Genomic DNA, 6,095 nt, shown 5'->3' on the forward strand with positions numbered 1-6,095 from the left:
TATGTCAAAATAAAGGACAGGTAACGAATAAGAAAAATGCATGTTTTTTTATTAAAGGAATTTTAAAATATAAATTAAAATATAGGCATAATATATGAAAATATTGGCATTGCATATTAATACATGTAGCCTACCCCCCTAAAATAGGCTACCACTTTTAATGCTCCGATGCAAAGTAAACCACAATTTCTTTTGAATAATATAACACATAATTCATATAATATAAATGATACTGCACACCTTTTAAATGTGTCAAATCTAAAATGTGGTTTAATAATACCATGTAGTTTAGAAAATATAAGCACAGACTCAGGCACAGGCTTGACATTTATCCTGCTTGAATTCGTTCTAAGATATGTACATAACTTCATAAGTACCAAACTTTCATCTATGAATATTACATATTAAATATTATAAATATTTAACTATAGTACTTTTCTTTAAGTTTCCGTAACTGAAGCCGTCACATGTAACACATCAGGAGGCAAAACTGACGTCTATTTGCGAAAATGTCCTTTTGAATGTCTATCCACTGTAAGAACTGAAGATTTGGATTCTGCTCTTGCCAGTCTTTGGGCTTCAACAACTGAGAGCAAGGCAATCCCAGTTGAATATCCACTTCTGAAGCCACACAATCCACGTTGCTTGAGGTCCAGTGTAAAGTTTCCACAGTCAGTGATGGTTTGGGGTGCCATGTCATCTGCTGGTGTTGGTCCACTATGTTTTCTGAGGTCCAAGGTCAAAACAGCCGTATACCAGGAAGTTTTAGAGCACTTAATGCTTCCTCCTGCTGACCAACTTTATGGAGATGCAGATTTCTATGAAAATCTATGAGGTATTGTGGTATTGGGGTATATATGGGGTTTTGTGAAGAGGAAGGTGCGATATGTCAAACCTAAGAATGCAGAAGAGCTGAAGGCCACTATCAAAGCAACCTGGTCTCTCATAACTATGGAAGCATATGGGTAGCATTATTCAATTTGGGATGTAATATGCAAAATGACAATGCAATATGTAAAATGGCAATGCATTTCTGTATTTAAATTTACATTTTCCAATACATTTGTGCAACGTTTGGTGCAAAATGAAAATGAAAATTAAATTACATAATTTTAATTTGCCATTTACTACACCAGTTTTAAAATGTAAAATGAATATTAATTTTAACGCTTTATAAGTTGCAAAATTAAAATGAAAATGTATTACAGAAATGATTAGTTATGTCTAACATGTTAAAGCAAAAACTGTGGCAAAATAATCATTTAAATGCTATTTTTCTTAATTGCATTAACACTCACAGTCAAGACACTTACGATTGCATTTTCATTCGGTGTCCCGCAATGAATGTAGCAAAACTCAATGTGCACATTGAAAATGCATTCCGAGCCGATCACATCTCCGCCCCCTCCCGCCCTGTCAATCACTGCGTGAACAAGGCGGGCTTACAGAAGGTCAGAGACTCAAGTCTCAAGAAGAGGATTCAATCAAGTGAGACAACATGGACAAGACAGTTGGTCCGTGTATGTTTTGATCATTTCGGTTTATGGCTTCAATATTTCATTCGGACTTGTGGGCGGAGCTGAAACGCTGCTTTCATCTGATTGGTCGAATCGGATCGGTTTTCATCTGACAGCCTTCAGCTCGGTCTTGTCATTCTTTCAGACAGAATAAGAGTCAGTGCGAGTGAAGCACTGTAATGTCTGAAACCACCGCTCACTGTTAATTAGCATAATATTTGAATCAGATGTAGCTGGGCACATAATTCGTGCTGCTGAGACCTGCAAATTATTTCTAGGTTGTAGTATTGTATGAATATTGTCCCACTGATAAATACAGTGCAAATAGTTCTGTCTCCTTGGATAACAGTGAAGTGGAAATAAATATAGTTAAATTTATGAAATAAAATTAAATAGGATTTTTTGGGAAGGTAAGTCTGGCCTGTTATACAAGCAACACGAGTCGGACGAGTCTAAAGATATGAGCTGAATTGGGTGAAACATTAAAGTTCTAGTCTGTGTCAATTACTCTCATAATAAATAATAATAATAATAATGTTAACTGTATTTTTCGGTATAAGTTGCATCAGTCCAAAAATACGTCATGACGAGGAAAAAAACATATATAAGTCGCACTGGACTATAAGTCACATTTATTCAGGACCAAGAGAAAACATTACCGTCTACAGCCGCGAGAGGGCGCTCTGGGGTAGGCTACAGGAGCACTGAGCAGCATAGAGCTAATTTTACTATTTTTATTTAGAAATTTAACTATATTAATTTTTACAATTATTTATTAATGTCTCTCACACACACACACACACACACACATACCTAGTGCCTTATGACTTAAAAGATGAGAGTGGTAAATGTTACAGACATGGAACTGTTCAGTCTATTATTGATTTTAATTTCCACTTCACTGTTATCCAAAGGGACAGAACTATTTGCACTGTATTTATCAGTGGGACAATATTCATACAATACTACAACCTAGAAATAATTTGCAGGTCTCAGCAGCACGAATTATGTGCCCAGCTACATCTGATTCAAATATTATGCTAATTAACAGTGAGCGGTGGTTTCAGACATTTCAGTGCTTCACTCGCACTGACTCTTATTCTGTCTGAAAGAATGACAAGACCGAGCTGAAGGCTGTCAGATGAAAACCGATCCGATTCGACCAATCAGATGAAAGCAGCGTTTCAGCTCCGCCCACAAGTCCGAATGAAATATTGAAGCCATAAACCGAAATGATCAAAACATACACGGACCAACTGTCTTGTCCATGTTGTCTCACTTGATTGAATCCTCTTCTTGAGACTTGAGTCTCTGACCTTCTGTAAGCCCGCCTTGTTCACGCAGTGATTGACAGGGCGGGAGGGGGCGGAGATGTGATCGGCTCGGAATGCATTTTCAATGTGCACATTGAGTTTTGCTACATTCATTGCGGGACACCGAATGAAAATGCAATCGTAAGTGTCTTGACTGTGAGTGTTAATGCATTTAAGAAAAATAGCATTTAAATGATCATTTTGCCACAGTTTTTGCTTTAACATGTTAGACATATCTAATCATTTCTGTAATACATTTTCATTTTAATTTTGCAACTTATAAAGCGTTAAAATTAGTATTCATTTTACATTTTAAAACTGGTGTAGTAAATGGCAAATTAAAATTATGTAATTTAATTTTCATTTTCATTTTGCACCAAACGTTGCACAAATGTATTGGAAAATGTAAATTTAAATACAGAAATGCATTGCCATTTTACATATTGCATTGTCATTTTGCATATTACATCCCAAATTGAATAATGCTACCCATATGCTTCCATACATAACACCTGAGCAGTGCCACAGACTGATCGACTCCATGCCACGCCGCATTGCTGCAGTAATTCAGGCAAAAGGAGCCCCAACTAAGTATTGAGTGCTGTACATGCTCATACTTCTCATTTTCATACTTTTCAGTTGACTAAGATTTCTAAAAATAATTTCTTTGTATTGGTCTTAAGTAATATTCAAATTTTCTGACATTTGGGATTTTCCTTAGTTGTGAGTCATAATCATCCAAACTAAAATAAATAAACATTTGAAAAATGTCTGTGTGTAATGAATGAATATAAAATAATATACAAGTTTCACTTTTTGAATGTAATTAGTGAAATCAACTTTTTGAGAGAGAGAGAGAGAGAGAGAGAGAGTGAGAGAGAGAAAGATGTAAATTGTGTCTGTGTCTCTCTTTACAAACAATGAAGTTTAGTTGATTAAAAACAATGTTTAACCCTCTCCTTGCTGAAAAATATGATGTAGCAATTCATCATCGATTAGTAAATGTCACGTGGCAGCGCTGACAAGCTTATGAGCTTCTGGATGTTACTTTTTGCAAATCAATCTCAGATCTGTGTGCCAGTGGTGTGTGTGTGTGTGTGTGTGTGTGTGCGCGCACATTAAAGCGATATAGAACTGTGATTAAACTTGAACAGTTTTAATGCACTGACCTTATCACACTATATTTGTTATTCAAAAAACTTTTGAACATTTAAAAACAATTTATGAAAAAATGCTCAGAAACTATTTTCATGAATATCAAATAGGCTTTTTTATTTTTAATCACGTCATTCCGAAAAGGTTGCCAATCCCTGATCTAGATGAAAGCAACATGAGATCGATTTTTCTGGACGTTGTGGGAAACTAGAGAAATTAGTTCTTACAAAATAACGAAGCTGGAAATACTCTTAGTAGTTATTTCCTGAAAATAACTCTCAGAGTAAAGACTGCATTACCAGAAATACTGAAATCACACTCACTTACAAACAGTAAAATGAGAGAAACAGAAACAGTGATTTCACACGGTGTGAAATTCAACAATATCAGAATGAGCAGCTCTCCATGATTCACTGACAAAGACACACTTGATCTTTATCACACTTGATCATGTTTGATCACAACATCAAGAGCTTTAAATAAAATCATCAAAATGACTTCAACACAGCATTAAACTCTCAGAAGCTCAGAGTGACCAATGATATACCATAAGATGTCAATCATACATGAAAATTACTAAAGAAAGATCTAACACTCACCTCAAACAATATTTATATTTCCTCTGAACCGGTGTGTTGAACAGCAGCTCTGAGATTTCTTTCACTTCTGTAGAACTACTGAAACCTGCTTCCTGTTTTCTTTCAGAGAGAGGCATGAGAATTAGAAGAATAACAGTCAGACATCAACACACACACACACACACACACACACACACACACTGATCTGGTTCCTTATAAAGATTAATTCTCAGGAAATTGTACTGCTGTAGTTGCACAGATGTTTCAGTTTAATTTTAACTAAATATTAGAGATGACAGATTTTGACAAATAATGGAAAAGAAACAGTAAACATATGTAAATATAAATATAAATGTATACAAATATGTGACCGTTAGCATTTATCCGGGTATGTATAAAGATTATTTTTGTCATTGTTTAGTAGGTTGTGACTTATTCTATGTAATTATGTCATTAAAAAATTACTGTGGCTCAGTTTGTGTAGTGAGAATGATATTTTTACTGCTAAAACATTTTATTTTAGTAAGTAAAGTACTTATATAGCACATTTATACACAGCTAAGTAAATGTGAGTGCTGAACAAGGAAAATCACAAGCATACATAATTTAAAACAATATCAAAGAAATACTGTAAAACAGCAGAGAACAGATATTTAGATTTAGGTAGCAGACAGATGTGAAGAGAGCTGATTCCAGGTGAGGAGGACCAGTGACAATAAAAGCTTTCAGTCTTTCATTTGAGACAAGATCCTGAGCCATATGCAGAAGTGCTTTATCAGAAGATCTTAAAGATCTGCTAGATGAGTGAGGAAGGATAAGATCTTTAATATATGATGGAGCCGGATCACTGAGGACTTTAAAGACAAACAAAAGTTTTAAACTGGATAAAGATTGTAGAATTAATTGGTTCAAAGAAGAAAACAAATGTAGAAGAGATTCTGGCTTGAGATTGCATAAATAATATAATTAATATAAGGAGAATATCTCACCTTTTAGAAAGATAGTGCATAAATAATATCTATGAGTGAAACACATTTATGACATTTCATATTATGTACAGTGTAAAACAACCTCATTTCAACTTTTACAAAACTAAAAGGGTATGTCGTAAAAAACAGTAGGCTACTTTCAATTACACTTACAATTATATTAAGTTTGAAGACACTTTACAATCTTGTAATCCCTACATGTCCAAATTTAGTCATATTTCTTGAGTGCTTCATGATTAAGTTAGTATTTCATGCTTGCTTACATTAATAAGGAAGTCGCTTAGTGCTCCACACCTGAAGATTTGCTTTGATCAAAATGTTTGGCTACCAGAAAATTTTTCCAAATGTCTTTGGTCTCTCTTGAAGTCAATTCACATAGGAGCAAATAAAAAAAAGACAGTTTTTCAAAATGAAAACAAATCTTAAAGCTCCCCCTGTCTTCCAATCCTAGTGACGTCCCTGGTTGCCATATCTGTTTGGAGTGAAAGAAAAAAAACACCTCATGATATGAGTTTTTAAAGTTTGGTCTTGAGAGACAAGAGA

The 6,095-nt window shown here is 34.7% G+C and overlaps 1 protein-coding gene across 1 annotated transcript in view; it reads right to left on the reverse strand.

Annotated features, from left to right (window-relative positions):
* Positions 1-4,715, reverse strand: part of LOC127969063 (NACHT, LRR and PYD domains-containing protein 3) — a 44,442-nt gene extending 39,727 nt beyond the window's left edge. The window contains exon 1 of the mRNA XM_052570680.1: positions 4,585-4,715. The gene's annotated coding sequence lies outside the window, so the exon portion shown is untranslated. The remainder of the gene's footprint in view (positions 1-4,584) is intronic.
* Positions 4,716-6,095: the final 1,380 nt, after the last annotated feature.

This window comes from Carassius gibelio, chromosome A4 (genome assembly GCF_023724105.1).
Source record: "Carassius gibelio isolate Cgi1373 ecotype wild population from Czech Republic chromosome A4, carGib1.2-hapl.c, whole genome shotgun sequence".
NCBI classification, from domain to species: Eukaryota; Metazoa; Chordata; class Actinopteri; order Cypriniformes; family Cyprinidae; genus Carassius; species Carassius gibelio.